The sequence below is a fragment of the Vitis vinifera genome, chromosome 18 (assembly GCF_030704535.1).
Source record: "Vitis vinifera cultivar Pinot Noir 40024 chromosome 18, ASM3070453v1".
In the NCBI taxonomy this organism is placed as follows: Eukaryota; Viridiplantae; Streptophyta; class Magnoliopsida; order Vitales; family Vitaceae; genus Vitis; species Vitis vinifera.
The window spans coordinates 17,990,919-18,010,440 of NC_081822.1; the positions used below are offsets into that span (position 1 = coordinate 17,990,919).

The 19,522-nt window shown below is 32.3% G+C and overlaps 1 non-coding gene across 1 annotated transcript; it reads left to right on the forward strand.

Moving 5' to 3' along the window:
- Positions 1 to 10,413: 10,413 nt before the first annotated feature.
- LOC100244175 (uncharacterized) lies at positions 10,414 to 19,314 on the forward strand. Its single transcript, XR_009464952.1, has 3 exons — positions 10,414 to 10,604; positions 11,780 to 11,841; positions 18,764 to 19,314. It is a non-coding gene; the product is annotated as an uncharacterized LOC100244175 (transcript).
- Positions 19,315 to 19,522: the final 208 nt, after the last annotated feature.

The window sequence follows — 19,522 nt, forward strand, 5'->3', positions numbered from 1 at the left end:
GCTCTGTTGTATATTACCTATATTTAGATGTAAATATTTTGCTCATAATTAGCTCTTATAGTTTAGGCTATTACCTGTAGAAAACTATTCCTTTTATTATTCAATCATGTACATTGTATATATTACAACTCTCTATCAATGGAAAATTGAGTAGTCTTTTCTTTTCAAATTTTATTCTCCTTTAAGTTTTATAGGGTGGTCATTTCTCCACCTTGTGTTTTTTAACTTGAGCTTTAAAAACTAGTCTATTGAAAATGGTTTTGTAAACAAATCTACCCCTTGATCAACTAAAAGTGCAAAACATATCTTTATATCTAAATACTTCATCATGCTTATCAATTCCATGTACTTTTTTTTTTTATCATGACAATCAAGGTTAGCAAACAATAAAGTTGCCCTAAACATCACACCAAATAATTGTAGTTACATCTCAAATGGACTCCTAACATAGCTACTTGAACTTGAATATTACATGATGTTGACACTAAGCGTAGGATTGCCAATTACAATAATAATTAACTCAATGAGTTGGTTACCAAACCACCGGGACTCGCTTTAAAGATTGAAGATAATATAATAATGGAAGGAGTTTAGAAAAAGAAATTGAAAAATGCAAACAAGATATAGGAAATTGGTGATATTTAATTTATTTACAAATAAGAGAAAATAAAATAAATGTTCAGTATGTAAAAAAAAAAAAAAAAAAAAATTGGTGATATAAAGATTTATTTTTACAAACTGAACATTTATTTCATTCTCTTATTTATAAATAAATCTTTATATCACAAATTTCCTATATCTTGTTTGCATTTCTCAATTTCTTTTTCTAAACTCCTTCCATTATTATATTATCTTCAATCTTTAAAACAAATCCCTATGGTTTGATAAGCACAAAAAAAAAAAAAAAAAGAATCATTAAGAAAAAGGTACCCTTAATGGTCATTGTATGAGATCCACCACATACATATCTTATTGAAAAACACAAATGAACCACATCATGGTGAGCCCAATAAGAATGTTTTGTTTTGAAAAACCTTTTAAACATTTTATCAAACATGTGTTTAGCCCATGCTTTCTCTTTTTCTATAAAAAAAACTCTTTTCTTTCTCAATACAAGATTTTTAATATTATTAAATCAAGGAGAATACAATAAATCAAAGAAGACTCAAAACTTAAGGATTTGGTATATTTGTCACTAAATATTCAATAAGAATTACTTGAGTAAGAAAATAAAGAACAATAAAATATAGAGATTGAATATAGATTAAAATAGATAAGCATTATATAGCAAAGAAAGTTTAAAAATTGCACTCATAAAATTTACATCCAAAGGTTCTTCCCCTAATTAGAGAATCTAACCTAGAATGACTTCTTCGAGTTTCCCCACTAATAGATCTTCAAGTTTTACAACCTATAAAAATCACTAAGAGAAAAAAAAATAAAAAAATGAAGACTTCATAACGAAGAAGCAACAAAATCTAAAGCCTTCTTTCTCCCCAGACTACTTAAAAGTTATTATTTACTTGGTAGAAAACCTTAGGAGTTGAGGACAAGTGGTAACATCACATGCACTCCAAGATAATCAGACGTCTTCAAAACATGCTTAAGAGAAGGTGATTATATATTTACCCTAGCAAGAGGATGAGCTCTTAAATTATAACACGTTGTAGCAATAAATAGAATTTATTAATCTTTATATTATGATTTTGTTTTTCCTTTCTCTAGCTCATTTATACATTATATGTGTTGAGCATTCAAACCAAACATTTCTTGCATTATACATAACTTGAGTGTATTATGAGTTACACGAAATAGCTAAATCATGAGTTCCTTGTAAGTAGATGATTTGTTTACAACTGGTTCATGGACTTATGCAATCAATTTGAGACTATAGTACACTATCTCCTAATTAGAGGGGTGACTGGTATTGGTCATTGAGCTAACTTTCATATGGTAAGTACACTAGTATGTATGTTTACACATTGGAAAGAACATGTAGTAAATAATAATATTGAATATTAGGAAGTCATTATTCACTATGTTATTGTTAACCCCTTAGCCCTTTGAAGGATCAATTCCTCCTCACAAATGTGCTTGGATTGCTCAAGAATTTCTACGAAGATTGAAGTACACTAGATCAGTGCAGGATTATGTCAAGGAATTTAGTTCCTTGATGTTAGACATCAAGAACATATCAAAGGAAGACAAGATGTTCAACTTTATGTCTGGGTTGTAGGAACAAGCCTAAATAAAATTACAGAGACAATGTGTAAAAGATCCCCCTACTGCAATGGGTGTAGTGGATTGCTTGGTGGATTATAAGGTGGTCGGTGCCACTTCCACCACCTAGAAGTAGAAATTTGAGAGGGCAAAAAGATCTAAGGCTAAGGGTAAGTCTTTTAAACAAGTGGGTTGGAATAAAATGGGATGTTTGCAACCCCAAAAGTGGGGAAGAAACTATTACTCAAACTGTGCAATAAACATCCAAGATGGCAAAATGCTTTATTTGTAATTGCCCCCACCATGCTAGAAATTGCCCTAACAAGGAGAGGGTGTTAGTCCTCATGATTATTGAGAAAGAAGAAGATCCTAACTCAGATGGCCTAACACTACTAGTTAATCCTTTGCTACACTTCACATGGAGAGCCTCATCAATAAGTTGATATATGTTCCAATTTGGGTGAACGGAATAGGTATGAAGGCAATGATAGATATGGGTGCAACCTATAATTGTCTAGCTAGCAAGGAGGTAGCCAGATTAGGGTTGAATATGGAGAAAAATGCTAAAAAAAAGCAAGCCTTTGAATGACAATTATTAAAGAGTTGATGACATTTCTAGGAATTAGAAAGGATGCAACAACATATTGGTGGTTCCTCTAGAGGACTTCGACATGATTCAAGGCATGGCTTTTTCTTCTGAACTAAGGTAATGTTGCTTCCATACCTTGGTGGGCTAGCATTCTTGGAGGAAAGTCAATCATATTTTATGTATGTTCTAAGGGATGATGTTGTTGGGAATGTTCAGACAAGGGTGATGTCTACAATCCAACTCAAGCGGAGTCTATAGAAGGACAACGACTACATGGAATAGAAATGTGCCATACAATACGAGTCCCTAAATTCGAGACTAGTCTTCATGAAAAAAAAAATATATGTGTTGATCAAAAGTACCTACAGCCTGAGTCGATGAGGGCATTGAATGGAGTGGGTTTGTTAGCCCTTTGGCCCCTTCACCCTAACTTTGTAGAAAAGGGCCTCATGAGTAAGGACCTTGGATTCATAAGGGCACCTAGGAAAGTGGCAAGGTATTGGAGGTTTAGAAAGCATTACAAAGGAAAAAGTGTTGAGAAAGACAATACTAGAGGTTCGCATAGGCCACACACTAGGCCATGAATGGTTCAAAGTATTGATCAAGTGCAATATAACTCAACCGAGTTGTATCTACCTTCAACCTTTTTGAGTTGAGTTGGATACTCGATACTATTTTCAACTTAAACCTAGTCAAGGATCAATTAAACTCGGTTAGCTTAGTTGAGATTCCAAGTTGACTTGGTTGAATCCTTTGAGTTATCAAACATTTCTCCAATTCAACACATAAATCATTTTCCTATTTCAAATCATAAGAACATCTAACAACAACAAAAATTAAGAAATCTATGAAAAAATAAATATTCTATTTAAACAAAAAACTTTTGAAAGACCTATGACTTTATATCCATGATGAAGAACAAGAAAGAAGAGGTCCTTATAGGATCATAGATAGACTCTAATGCCTTCAAGTCGGAGATGTCAATGTGGTGATTACTTGATTGGTGAAAATAACATCAAATTCTTCCATCAACGATGATCTCTTCGTGTTGGTTTCACTTATCTCTACTGAGTGACTTCGTCTTCATGTTCTCATTAATGTGGCATGGATGTACTCTGTAGAGGAGATCAAGCTAGGTAAACCGAGCCTCATACCACCCTCATCAATCTCTCTCTTTATATTAGGACATTGAGAATGTGTGATGGTTGTTGACTTTTGGGATTAGAGGATTTGAAGAAAATGGGGTAATGTAATATGTTTATTTAAATGCACATTGCCTTATATGCTAATGGTTTTGAAATGGCAAAAGAAAATGTAAAAATTCAATAATTTATTATTAACATATGAATTGCATCAATTTATATCATATATTATTTTATATAGTAATATTACCATATATTATGTAGTATTTTATATGTTAATTTATTGTTAATAACAAATTAAATATTTTTAAGTTTATTATTTTTTTTAAGATTATTTAATTCTAATTACTTTTAAAATATTTTTAATATTTTATTTTGTGTATCATTCGATACCAAGCTTAAATGTTGAAATTAATGTGCCTCAAGACCTTTCAAGTTAATTACCAATATTGCGACTTTTGAGGTCGTGCACACCAAGTCGTGCTCTAGACCGCATATGCCCACACACCCCTCACTCTTGTGTGCAACGTCTCGACCCTATGCACGCACATGATCCCCCACTTCAAAGAACAATGTCCCACGATCCTACGTGTAACACCCTACGCCTGTGCGTAATGGCATGGGTCATGATGCAAGCCTTTTCCTCTCCAACACCAGCACGAGGGTTCTAAACCTTGTGCAACGAGATAAATAGATGGGCCATAGGCCCAACACCATGTTTGCTGCCATAACCAAGGCAGACCTTGGACACGACATGGCATTGTCGCAGAAACAAGGATGCCTCGGATGGGTCACTAATGCATTATATAGGGCGCAATGCAACCAACGAGTCATGGACACAATGCCCATGACATGATGTTGCACTAAGTAGGGTCTTAGCCACGAGCATGGTGCAATTGCAACATGGAAGGTCTTAGATGCATGCTTAGCATAGGAGAGCAATGCCTTGTGCACATGGATGACAAGTCATAGGCATAAATGTTGTGGTTCATTACTATAATCAAGGAAGACTTAAGGATGGCAAAGGAAGCCACAACAATAATCAGACTGATGCAGACATAGTGTTGCATGGCTAACACAGGCAAGGCATAGGAAGGCCTTGCAAGCGACTAGTTTATTAGGAATGGATAATAGCAACTTGATGTCATGGGTGCTTAGATATGGCACAAGGGTAGGCATTAGTGCGTCAATGCATTCTGAGGCATCAGAGAGATGGATTGCAACAAAAGAATCAAACATGACCCTTGGATTAAAGAATGAATTTTGTGGCTAAATTGCATGAAGCGGTTACAAAGGCTCCTGTTGGCAAGAAGCACTTGTTAGCAAACGATACCTATTGGGAAGAAATTTTTATTTCAAAGTAAACTTTTGAAATAAATTTCTATAATAAATTTCAAATTTTTTAATTTTTTAAATTGTTGATGACTTGATTATTTAAATTAATATGGTGGTTGATGACTTTTTTTTTTAATTTTTTTTTTATTGATGAATGGTGATTAAAATTGTAATTTTTGTTTAGAATTTGATAGAAAATTTAGGCAAAATTTATTATTTTTATTTTTATTTTTTATAATTTTAATAATACATCAAATATATATTTATGACATCATCGGTTCAACTAGTGAACCATGAACCATGAACCATTAACTTTTTTGATTTAATAACCAGTTTAGTTATGAAAACATTGGTAAAATGATCAAGCGACCTTTTATTTTTAAAGGACTTAGAATCAAGGAATGTTTGGAGTTAGTACATATTGATGCATATGGAACCTTTAGTATTCATACTGGGGACAGTATGGTGTTGGGAATCTTGGATTACTTGTTCCCTAGCCACCATATAGGTACATGTAATTTACCATAGGCTTCTCTAAAAACTATTCTAGCATAAATAATGACAATAAAAAAACCATTTAGATAGATCTAGAGAGTGTAAAAAACATACCTTTAATTTAAATGTTTCCTAGTCATTTCTTATATGACGAAAATCTCAAAAAACCATCATAAAAGTCATCTACCAAGTGCTTTTCCACTCAATCTCTCCTTCAAGGGTCTAGATACAAGAAAAAAGTGGACTTTTCTCTCTATAAGATCGGGTTTCTTTCTTTCTCTAGGGGCTCTCTTTTTAGAATGTGACAAACAAGAGTTAGATCCCTAACCCCTAAGGAGGTATATATATATATATATATAGGGCTCTATATGGGCTTAAGTGACTTAAGCTCAAAATGGGTTCAGGTCACCTAATCTAGCTCAAGGTCCTAATTAATTAATTAGCCATATGGGCTCCAATTAATTAATTAGCTCTATGAGTTTCAATTAATTAATTAGTCATTCTAAAAAGACAATTCATAATATCTAGTGCAATCTTCCATTTTTACTAACACCTTTATGCATTCTTATGAACCAAAAACCCAAAATCGACAAAATAAATGCGTCTCCTTATAATAGGAACTTGAGCTTAATACAAGGAAGGATGAACTATTTCATAAATGTGAAACCAAGGTTTGGTTAATCTTGATTTTAATGATAACAAAACAAGTTTTAGAACTAATGATCATATTTTAAGTGTGATTAGGCAAGATGATTTCCAAAGTGGCAATCACAAAGACAAATCAAGCCAAGGAGAAATCATGAAGAAGAAGACCACCTCAAAGAGAAGAGTTTTTCAAGACCAAAGCTTCTTAAGATCTCTTTGTAAGGTTGTTGGTGCACTAGGACTTTCATGCATTTCATTCTTTATTTATGCACCAAAATCATCCAAGAGTAATATTGTTTTAAATATCTTAAGAATTGGATGATTTCATGTTTTCAACTAAAACCTTGTGTTAAATTATTTTCAAACTTGTGTTAAAAAGGTTTTAAGTTGAAAAAGGTTGAGTGTTGAGCCAAAAAAATGGCTCACCCGGTTCAACCCGTCGACCGGTTGTGCTCGTCTGGTCGAGGACCGGTTGAGGGAGGCCAAAAAGTTTTTCTCTCTCCCAATGGCCTTCTCTTCCCGGTCAAGGTTGAACCTCAACCGGTTAAGGTCCGATTGAGGCCCAACGGTCACTTTTCCTAACTGCTAGTCAATCGGTCGAACCCCCAACGGCTAGTTTGGTTTTTTTCTTCTATAAAAAGCCTCCAATCTTCATTGTTTCATGAGCTTAACCTTCCCAAATCATTCTTGATTATATTTGAGCCTTGGAAGAGTGTTTTTTAGTGCACCATTGTTTCATAACTTGCATATTTTTAGTGCACCATTCAATCCTAGTTTTTCTTGTATCTTTGAGCCTGAAGTTCTATTACTAATATTTTTGTGATATCATTATTTGTATATCTTTGTGAGGAATTTTCTCAAGTGAGGGGTATCACTTGAGAGGTTATTCAAGAGAGGGATATCTCTTGAAGAAGTGTAAAGGGTGCTTGGAGCCAAAAATCCAAGAGGGTGAATTGGAACCATAATCCAATTGTAAAGAGATTGGAAGCTTGGTTGAAGCTTCAAGATAGTGGAACCCTCACTCGGTTAGGAAGTTGAGGAGAGTGGACGTAGGCAAGGAAGTGCTGAACCACTATAAACTCTCGTGTTTGCACTCTCTTTTCCCTAACTCTTTTAAATAATATGCAATTGTGTTTATTTTATTTATTATATATTTGCATATAATTGTCTTTTATTTTTGCATAGTTTAAATTTGTGAAAAAAAGACCATCACCCTATTTACCCCCCCTCCCCCCCTCTAAGGTGATTACCATAGTTTGAATTAGCCTCAAATTCCTAACAATAAAGACTTATTTTCTACAAATTTTAAGTTCATGAGTATGGAAACTCAATTATGTGACTCGGTTAATGTTCATCCTCTATGGTTAACTTTCTCAAAATTATGAGATAGTTTAAGTTCAATGGATGAAGACTACATGTTTAACTATCCCCATCTTACACAAATATCATACACCATTCCAAATATGATACAAGGAGGATTTCAAATAAGCACAAGAGAACCACAAATTTCCCATCCATGAAAAGACAATGGATAAGACTTAAGATACCTATGCATGATATGTTTATACTTATAATCAATATTATCAAAACTCTACATCTTGGTACCAATATTGTATGAAATAAGATGAGATTCTTTCATTTAATAGCATCATGAAACCACACCGATCTTTATTTTGGTACTAAAGAGAACAATTATAATGTAATATGTACAAGCTATTGACACTTAATAAAATCAAATATTTATTATTAATTAATGTCAAGTGAAAATTTAGAAAATTCATATTTTTTTTTATCATTGCACATAATATTATTCTCGAATATCACAAATTATACTATATATATATATCAATTTCTTTAACAAAATAATTTTAATATGTGTATTATTGTTTCTTTTTTATTGTTTTTTTTAGAATTTTCTTCATCATTTTTATGAATTTCTATCAATTTCCATCTCATCAATATTTTTTGTTAAAAATTTCATCAATATTTTCATAAAAACCGATATTTATATCCTTCTTGATGATATTGAGACTAAGGGAGATTAAGAAATGATATAATGGTGATTATGAAATGATATAAGGGCTAAAAGATTGTCATTACATAGTATTTGTATGCTCATAAAAGAAATTAAAATAATTTTGATAAATATTTTCAAAATTATATTTGTAATCACATGTTTATAGGAAGAAATAGATTTATAAATATTCAAATATTCGTTACGTTTGTATTTTATTTGATAATTTTCTCAAAAAGTTGTCTTATTTTACAAGATTTTATTTTTAATCATAAAATATCCAAAATTGAAATATTTTTCACAAAATATATTCCATGTATAATTGAAATATTTAGAAATAAATATTTTATAATTATTAATTTATCACATATAACAAATCCATTTCAATAATTATTATTATATTAATAGTCACACTGTCCACCTTTTTCTTTAAACAATTATGAAATATATCTCCACATTTGCTAACAAAAGATATTATTCATAAATATATTACTACAAATAATTCTTATGCAAAAATAATTAAATATTAGTTCCCTATGTAACATATCTTAATATTAATATTTAAGTTGCTATTACTAAAATAATTATTTACCATTTCATCAAAGAAACCCTCTTTCAAACCTTATTCACCAAAAAGTTTAGACTTAATTGTATGTAAAAGTAATCATTGGTTGGTATAATCATGGTCTTGCTATTATTACAATAAAGGTTAAAATAATTTAAAGCTAAAAAAAATATCTCCTTCGTAAACGTTATTAAAAAGAAATATAGTATATAAACAGTATAGTGGGTTTTGTTTATTATTATTTATTTTATAATTAATATTATAATTTTATAATATTAGAAAATATGAGTTTCTACGCCCTCACTTAAAAATCATTATAAAATAAAAATCATTTAAAAATAATTCAATTTTTATGCACTTATTGATCAAAAGTCAAATGAAAAAGTAGGATGATCCAATGTAGTACTTATATTATTAAAATGTAGTACCTAATACATTTCACTAAAAATGCATGAAATATTAATTATTTTTAAATAGTTACTTGAAATTTGTATTTTATAAATTTGAGTTTCTATGAGTGTATGAAAACACACTTTTCCCTTTTACATGTCTTTTCACGATATAAAATGTATGCATTGTTAATTATTGTTAGATAACTATATAAAAAAAATGTATAAAATGTTAATTATTTTTAAATAACTACTTAAAATTTATATTTTATAAACTTGAGTTTCTATTTTATGATTTTTTTATACGAATGTATGGAACACACTTTTTCCTTTTTAATGCATGAAATACTAATTATTTTCATATAGTTGCTTAAAATTTATTTTTTATAAACTTTTTTTTTATTTTATGGTTTTTTTATATGAGTGTATAAAAACACATTTCTTTATAAAATAAATTGAAAGAAAAATAATATTTAAGTATTTGTAGAAAGGAAACCATTATTAGAGGCTTGAGATGAGACACTAGTAGGATTGTATACGGTCCATAATTATGATAATAATCTCCTTTTTCAAGAATATTCCTCATAAAAAACATTGCATAAATGATATATGAAAAATAATTAATACATACTAAAACTAATAATTGTTATTTTTAGCCCATCATGATAATTACAATGATGACATACCTTTATATACCCAAAATGTCAATCTCCCAAAACATTAGTTTAGAGAAAATATGGTATACAAATATTAAATTTAATAATAATTTTGATTTGCTATATGATATACCCATTATAATTTAGTAGTAATTATTATATTGTGCTAAAAGTAAATAATTATGATAATATTTATAATTTTTATTTAATTAAAATTTATTTTATTTATTTTATTTTTATATAATACTCATGGTCATAATTGAGTAAAAATTAGAAAAATAATAAAAATGTACAGTTAGTTAAGAAATAACAAATAGTGGAAACTGAAATTAAGATTAAATAGGATTCCGATCTTTTGAGACAGGAGAGCCAAAAGCTGATTGGTTAATAAGCACAGATCACACACTCACACCTCACAAAGCCTGATAGCCTTCCCTTCCACTTTGCTTCTTTATCTTTGTTTTCCTTTCCTCCTATAAATACTCCTCAGTTCATTCCCACGGTTTATTTCTCTCAACAATCTATAACGATCCCTACCCACGAAGGACGCCAAGGTTCTTTTCTTCAGATCTCATATCTCTTCATTTTTTTCCCCAATTCATGATTGTTTCTTGTTGCACTGTAATTTATATGATATCATTTCCAGCATTCTGCAGCATGATTGTAATTCGAGTTTTCTTTTGGTATTTTGTCTGAGTTCTGGTGGATTTTGGTTCAGATCCCTTGATTTTTCGTGATTTTTTGATGACCCGTTTATGTTAATGCATGTTCAGTTAAGGATAGACTGTAAAGCGGGGTTGTTGTTTGTTTGTGAGGAATTAGGGTTGGGGTTTCGAAGATTTTGGTGAATTAGAACTGGTATTAAAGGGTTTCTTTTGTTTGATTTTTCTGGCGGCATTGCGGTTAGGGGATAGATCTCAATCAGTTTAGTTGGGAAGTGGATCAATGCGTTTGATCATAATGGGTAATGGGTAATGGGTAATTGGTTTCCGTCCAGCTCCGAGAAAGTTCTCTTGGATTTTTGGTTTCCAGAATTTTATTATTGTATAGTAGTTTTTGGAGGAGAGTATTGAATCCCTGCAGCAGAGACGATAAATTGGTTGTTTACTGCATCACTCAGTGTCTTTGGGAATCATTGAAATTAGTATGGTTGAGAATGAACATTATATTATTTTGTTTGTGTTGGCACCCTGGGGATGTAGGGAGGTGGCAATTGTATTTGTGCAATCTTCAGCTTTAGGTTTTCCTGATTTGGTTGTAGTCAACCACTATGTTAGGTGGACCTCTTTGTGCCATTGGGTTGCGTGGATCAATGTGTTTGATCATATTCATCTAACCTCCAAATGATAATTTTGATTGTTGTCAAATTTTCTTCTCTTCCATCATATGTTAAATAGACCATCTATATGATATCTGGGTTTTATTTTTTTCCTTTCTGATGGGATTCTTTTTACAACTTAAATAGCAGTTTTTTTCTTTGAAAACAAAATATTATATATCTTTTGATGATTCTTTTCCCAATACCTGCATCTAAACAAATTTAATATTTCATTAAACAATTTGGTGGAATTATGTTCAAAGAAGGGGAATAAAATTTAGGAGAATTGTTGGCCAGGGCTAAATGTAAGGATTATTTTATTTTTTGGGGCCTTCCGGAAGAAGTTCTTTTCCATTGATCAACTAGTGGAATATATATAGTTAATGGTATTTTGTTGGTTTTATTTCTCAGGAACTTTGAAGATACTAGTATCAGAGGGGCACATCAGCATTTTTTCAATTGTACATTGCGTGGTGAATACAAGTTTTCCTCATCTTTATGATTTGCTTGGTTTTATTGATGATTTACATAGGGAACAATATGTTTCCAAAACTCAGAGGCTAAGCATGTGTATAATCAATCATTGTTGCCTTTATGGAAATCACTACTTCATCATGAAATTCTTCACGGCTTGCTGCTAGATGATTTTTCTGTTTGTTATTTATGCATACTTCCCTCCACTTGATTTTTAGGTGATTGAAGTAGCATGTAGGTGAAGATATCTCTACATTCATGCTCAATCTGTTTCAGTTGCATATTTTATTAGATTACTTAGCTGGTATGAATATTTTATCATTTTTTCAATATTAATTGGAAATACAAAGCAAGGTTCATCGGGCTGATCATATATGTTTGGCCACTTTCAACTGGTTGATAGGATAATATTTCAGTGATTAAATAGGGTAGTTAGGCATGGGCTTTTAGACTGTGTAGTTGATGTAGCGTATAAATATGGTGAATTGGAAAAGGCATGGAATCTTTGGTTACTGAAATACCTCAAAGAAAAATAAAAGAAGAAAAAAGAAAAAAAAAAACTTGTTTTTTAGGTTAATTTCACAATGTTGAAGACAAGCTCAACAGCTGCACAAATAGTTGTTTCAATGAGAGGAGTTCCAAACATATTGTTTTGGTTAACACCTTGATGTAGGACAAACCTAGGATGGTTGCCTACACTCAAAAGTAGGTGGACTAGGGTTTTGTTTTTGGGGTGTAAAGAAAGGAACAAGGAATAAAGTTTTTGGCAGTGAAAAAATAAAATAAGATAAAATAAAATAAAATAAAAGAAAGAAGAAATGATGAAGAAAAGATGAAAAAACCTTAAGAGTCTCACTAAAGCATTCTAAGAGTCTCATTTAGAAGAAAATCAATGGAGCCTCATCATTGAGGGTTGCAATAATTGCAATGAAAAAAAATTATAATATTATTAATATCAATCAATTCATCCATTTGATTTACATCTATTAGCCTATTTATAGGCTTTTCTAAGCAATCCAAAGTCTACTAAGATTCTAATGACCTATTCTGACTCTAATTCTTATTATAATATCCAAAGTCTACTAGGATTCTAATAACCTATTATGACTCAAATTCTAATTATATTATAACTTAATTAGCTAATCCTAATTTGACTCCAACAAATACTAGTTCTAATTCAATTCTAATTAATATGAATCCTACTTAAAGTATTTATGTCTTCCCTTATCTCCTTGAATAGACTTTAAAAGACTTTCCCCCATCACACCTTTACTAAATTGAGGCAAAGGCAGAGGCAGAGGCAGCTAAGGCCTAGAGGGCACATGCCTCCTCACCTTGAAAATCAAAACTAGATATTATATTGGGTTGGGATTGATCCTTGGCCTCTTTTGGAGAGGTAAAACAAGATTTCCACTAGGCTAATCATCTCAAATACACTTCATTTCCTCGCCCCAAGATTGAATTTCTGGATCCATCATAAATAATGCTTTCAAGAGCAGAAATTTTGAATGCCCGCAACAAGAGTTGCTCTCTCTCTCTCTCTCTCTCTCTCTCTTGCTAGGAGTCCTCATTCATTAGATTCAGCTGATGATGACATCAAATGCTTTAGTACTCTGGTGCTAAGTCATTGTCAAAGCAATTACTTTGTCATGCAATTAAAATTGTGAAGTGCAAATATGATTTGGCACGGAAGTTCAGTGTGGTGAGATAAATGGAATGCCAACTTCTATAAGATATGCTGTTTGGACTGAATAATTGGAATAAGAACTCATGGAGCCATCAAAGAGTTCTTGGGCTAATGGAATTCTATTATCATTATACCAGCAGCATGGAAAACCTAAAGTTGCTATCATGAGGACTAAAATTGAATACTTAACAAGGAGTACTACAACTAATTACATGGAATGTATGATAGTAGATCCCAAGAATTTAAAGCAGTATGTGTGTGTATGTGTATACACACACACAATTGAAGGATTCACATCATAGCAATATGTGAATCCTTCAATTGTGCTCAAACTTTCAGATTCTTCTTAGAAAAGTAAAGGGGCAAAAAAACTTGCCATGAATTGAGTTCTCGATGGAGACTAGAGTGAGTCCTCTTATTTTATTGTTTTGTCCAACTTGTATTTTTTAGCTAATTACTACTTGATATTCTACTTGCATAAAATTTGGAGTTGGAAGAGATTGGTCCTATTGTTGGAGAGAACAAAGTAACATTTGGTTGTAGGACGATAGTGAACTTGTGATCATGGCACTGGATCAACAAATCTTAGGTTCGAAGTTGCTACAGCTTTCTGATGTATATTCAGGTTGTGGTGAGAAAAAAAGAGCCTTAAAGAATTTAGGTTTCAAAATTACACTAAACTAAAAGAACTGGCTTAAAGTGATTACCTTCTTTTTGAGCTTAATCCTGGCCAATGGTGGTAATCTGGGAGAAAGAAATCAGGAGAACAAGAAAACTGAAAAAGAAAATGAAGGGAAAAGAAACAATGGACAAGGTTGAGCATTTAGAACATGAAGATTAAACTTAAAAATTAACAGCTATAGGTTTAGTATCCAATCCTTGCTACCAGTTAGTAATGAGCCATCCACTTTTACTAAGATGCGTGCCATTAAGCCCCGATCATCTGAACACACACCCAGATGCATGTATGTATATAAGATCTCTTGAATAGTGGTCATTATTACAAGCCTTCCCCCTATGTTAGTCATATTTAAGCAATTTAATTCTGATTTAGATATCATTTGGCATTTATCTTAGGAATATAAATGTCTTTCTAACCAAATAACATGGGTTATTTTTCTATTTATTAGGTGAAAAATTATGTCATAGTTTATTACCAAGATATAAAATGTGAATTGGAGAAAAGTAGTATTGTTATTGAATTCTTTGTATTTTAGGAAGAGGGCAATTTTTTTGAGGGAGAGACTTTATGATTTTGTGGGATGTCATTATCCATAAGTGCATGCTTAGTCAAGTTATGTAGTCTTTGATATATTCTAGGAGATATAAGAAAAATCTAGTTTCAGAGGATTAGCTTGCTATTTTTAGGTGGATTAGTTTTCTATTCATTAGGAAGATTATTTCCAAGTTTATGACTACAAATACTTCTTTAATTGTCTTTTGTAAATCATTGGAGTTTATTTCTATTAGCCATTTTAGAGGAAGATTTTCTCGAAGCAACCACTATCCATTCTCTCCGCCCCTCCTTTTTTTTTTTTCTTTTTTTTTCTGTTTTGTTTCTTTATATGAATTTCTCAAAATAGGCCATGAACAGCCCCTAAGTGGCACATAAAAATTGGTATAAAAGTTACAGCCACTTGTTAGTCTTATTTGAAAAATATTTGGTGAATAAAATGGGAATCATAGAACAGTTTATTGTTGCTTAGTTTCTATTCTTTTTATTTAATTTCCATTCTTTTCTTCTTCTTTCTTTCTTTCTTCAAGTAAATCACTATCCTTCATTTGGAAAAGGATTAAAAAAAGATTTATTTATTGGATTCATCAACAAATAGGAAACTAGTAAGACTCACTCTACTTTTCATTATTTATAAGACTCCTGGTAATAAACTTGGAGATATCTGTCCTTATAAATAGGAAATTTACCTACCTAAAAAGCAACAAGGTAATCCACCAAAATTAAACCATTTCTCTCTCCTAGAATATATAAAAGCTAAATAATTTCACTAATCAAAGAAAACTAAATTAAATCCACTTCCGAGTTCGCGCACATGTAGAATCATTAACATCTACTCTCTTTAAATTACCCTTGTCCTCAAGGGCGATTTTGGGACTCTCATCTTGCACATTCTTCTACCACATCATCACATCCATCTTCATCTTCATTTTCTTCATCTAACCAACATTCTACAATAAGAAATAGCATTTTACACATGTGGCTAGGACTAAACTTCTCATTAGGATTAAAGCTTTTGTCCTTTGATTAGTCGAGAGTCAACATTTTAGTTGACAATAGATTTTAACTTTTTGACACATAGTACCTATTAGTTAAATAAGGTAAATAAAGCCACCTCTATGTTTGTTACTTTCAGTTGAGGAGTTTAATTTTGAGTATAATACTTGCTTCATAAAGGTAACCTATTGCAACTATTATTTAGCCAAGGAGCTTCCTCATTAATGCTAATATTCCCCTTAAGACAACGTGTCATGAAGCCTACTAAGTAGTCTCTCAAACAAACTTTGATAGTCATGAACATGACCTATTTGTTTAAGTTTGGTGAGGTTACCAAAGAGGTCTATTAGTTACCGATTTTCCTTTAAGCTGAAGCTGTTAGAATTTGAACCCACAAAGTATATTATGCTTAACACTTCCCTCACATGTGATCCCATACATGCATGCGGGAAGCAAAAATAGCAATAGCTGTAGAAATCATAATGCAACCTCCTGTTAACTTGAGCTCTAATACCATGTTAAGTTATCAACTTTTTCTAAAAGATTAACCTATTAAGATTTGGACCCAAGATGTGTATCATGCTCTAACAAAGTCTTTGGATCGAGTGGGTCCATGACTCCATAACATGTATGCAAAACCTCCTTAAAAACTTACCATGTGATAAATCTCCTCTTCTTTCTTTAACAACTAACACCATGACTGGGAATCTCCTTCTAAAAAAGGATTAAAATATAAAAAATAATGAAAATATCAGTGGTTGGATTTTACAAAATATTGAATCCATAAAATATTGATAGTATAGAAATTGATTAAACATAGAAATGTTGAGAAAAACTTCAAGAAATGATAAATGTTGAGAAAAACTTCAAGAAATGATATTACAACTTCAATAATATCATTTACCATTGGTCGATTAGCCCTTGGTCTTCAATGTTTGAATTTGGCTCTTCTAACAAGATGTTATCTTCAACTTGGACACAATGACTGCCTCATGCCTTTCTTGGGTCTATATTGATAAATTAAATAAAAGAGAAAGAAATGTAGAAAAAAGGAAAAGAATGGATAATGGCTTTACTTTAAGGAGTACCTGCCTCCCAGAAACTCAGTAACAATAAATTATTTTCTGACAATCTAATTCGATTGTGAAAGACTAATAGGAATGCTCAATAGATAGGATAATATCACTCTTAATCCCTAAGAAACTAATCCACTAAAACTAAATAATACCTCTCTCTCTCTCTCTCTCTCTCTCTTAAAAGGTAGCTAACTGATCAGTCAAAACAAATTGCCTAATCACTTCAAAAATGTATCAGTTAAATAAGTGCCTGACTCTGTGTGGATGTGGGTGTACTTGTAATTTTATACTATGATTACTATTTATTTGAATGAGGACTTGCTGTTGTCCAGTGGCTACTATATTATCAAGAACAAACACTCTTTTGTTTGCAGTTATAGAAAATTGGGACAAACTTGTAAACTTCTCTGCCAACTGCTACTACACTGCTATTCAGTAATGTGTATTACTGTTTTTCACACACATGCAAGTTGAAGCTCCTACATGATTATGTAGCTGTTTTGGTTTGAAAATTGAAGAGTACCCCCTCCTTGGCATTGAAGAAAATTATTACAAAATAGTAGTATTTGCTTTTATTTTGACTATTACTCCTTCCACCAGTCTGGGTAGTTGTCAAAGTGTGTACCTCTTCTTTCGAGTGTTGAACCATGTATCTAGGATGAAACCACACAGTAAAAGAATCTAACATATGATTTCTATTTGGCCTAATGCTGGACTCGTAGCTGGTAATAATTTTGCTAGCAACTATTGATTTGACTGTGATTGAATGGACCTAATTCATTTATTGCCTTGGCAATATGAGACCTTAGTGAAGGAACAAATGCTGCATGAGATGTTTGCATGCAGTTGCCATCTATGCCAAATAGGCAGACATAGGTATGCATGCCAGTTTTGGTGTTTGTTTAGGCGCCAGACTGGTGTAATTCCCAGATCTTAGGACCTAGGGACACTAGTGTGGCAAACTCTAGGCCAACACAAACATGTAAAACAACTGTTCACATGGGTACTTCATTAACTCTGCACATATCAGCTAGATCTGGCTAAACATATTGTTCAGCTGGAAAATGTTATCATCTTTGGGACACTTGTGTTAGGTGCATATCTGGTAGTAGGTGTCTGGATGCATATCCCATACCCATACTCATGCTGTCTCTTGTATGAAATGGGAATCTATCTGTGTAACACAAGTCGTTCTCTTCCAATGTTTGATGGAAAAGAAATCACTACATAGTTACTTATTTAAGCTTGGATTGGTTTGAGTATGATATTGTACCCATCACCTATTGCCAGTTTGACAGTCAGCAGACCTTCTAGTCCACGACATCAAAAATCCATTTGATTGAATGGAAACATCAGAACATGAGAACCTAATAGTTATTCTAATACAAGCAAATGAATGAAATGGTTAAAGAAGAGTATAGTGAGTGAATGAGCCATGCTAAATTATATATAAAACTGCACTTATCTATTGGCACACAGAAGGCCCAGTTCACCATTTGCCTGCTGACTTCTCATTTTTAAAACACTGCATCTACTTGCCTTTTTATCCTGTTAGCTGCCAGCAGATGAATAATGTTCTTCAATATAACAAAAAATAAAAAACAATTAAAAAGAAAAAGATGGGGGAGGGGGTAAACAAACGATGTGGCTTTTGACTTTCTCCCCTTTGCATACACTGTAATTTCTTTCAAAATTTTATTTGCTTGTGAGTCTTTGGCTCTCCTCCATTGAATTTAGGTGTCTGGAGATAAAAAATTTGCTTCTTGTATTTAAGAAAAAGAAAGTGCATAAATTTGGTAGCCATACACATGTAGATTCTCTCTCCCTCTCACCCTCTCTTCTATGGCAACTTGATAGGTGCATATTACCATTTCTCTTATAAAAATTGACCCTCTCTTTTGTTTGATCTTGGTATAATGTATATATAGAATTGCAGGGAGGGAGGGAAGGAGCATTTGAGGCAAAGAGAGTGGTGGACATCCATCCCGAGTCCAGACATGAGTCTAGCATGTCTTGTGTGCCATAGTGTAGAAAGCCCATCTCATTCATTTAGGAGTTACTCGGTCTCAAGTTCAGACAATGAAGGAAGATGCTCTGCAATTGCCAACTGCCTGGCCAGGAGGGCATCTCTTCCAGCCCCAACAGCAAACTCCTCGATCATACGGTCATCCAAAGTGACACCGCACCCATCCATCCCCAACAGTAGCGGCATTCCAGGGACGCCAAGGCTGGTCCGGAGCTGTGCAGTGAGAAGGGACATTGTGAGGGACTGGAATTTCGATGAGGTAGTGATGGAGCATTAGTATTTTACTAGTAGCAAGTATGAAATATAGCTAGCTGCTTTGTTTTGGGTGCAACTGGACCCTCAACTTCTTCTCTGTACAAGAAGAGTTTGAGCCTCTGCCTCTGCAATCATCCCAGACAAAAATCCAATGTGAAACTTTGTTCATATTTTGGCTAATCGCATTCCCTTCTATAATTGCTGCTGCTTTCATTTTTTTTTTTTTTATAATTAATTACATCAATCATAAATACAAATTTATGAGATGTTTCTTCCAAGAAAATACTAAGAAAAGGAAAGAAAAATGGAAGAAAATGATTTTTTTTATAATACAAAAAATATGAAAGAAAATTAAATATAACTAAATTTAGTTAAAAATTAAAAATTTGTTTGGTTTTAATTATTT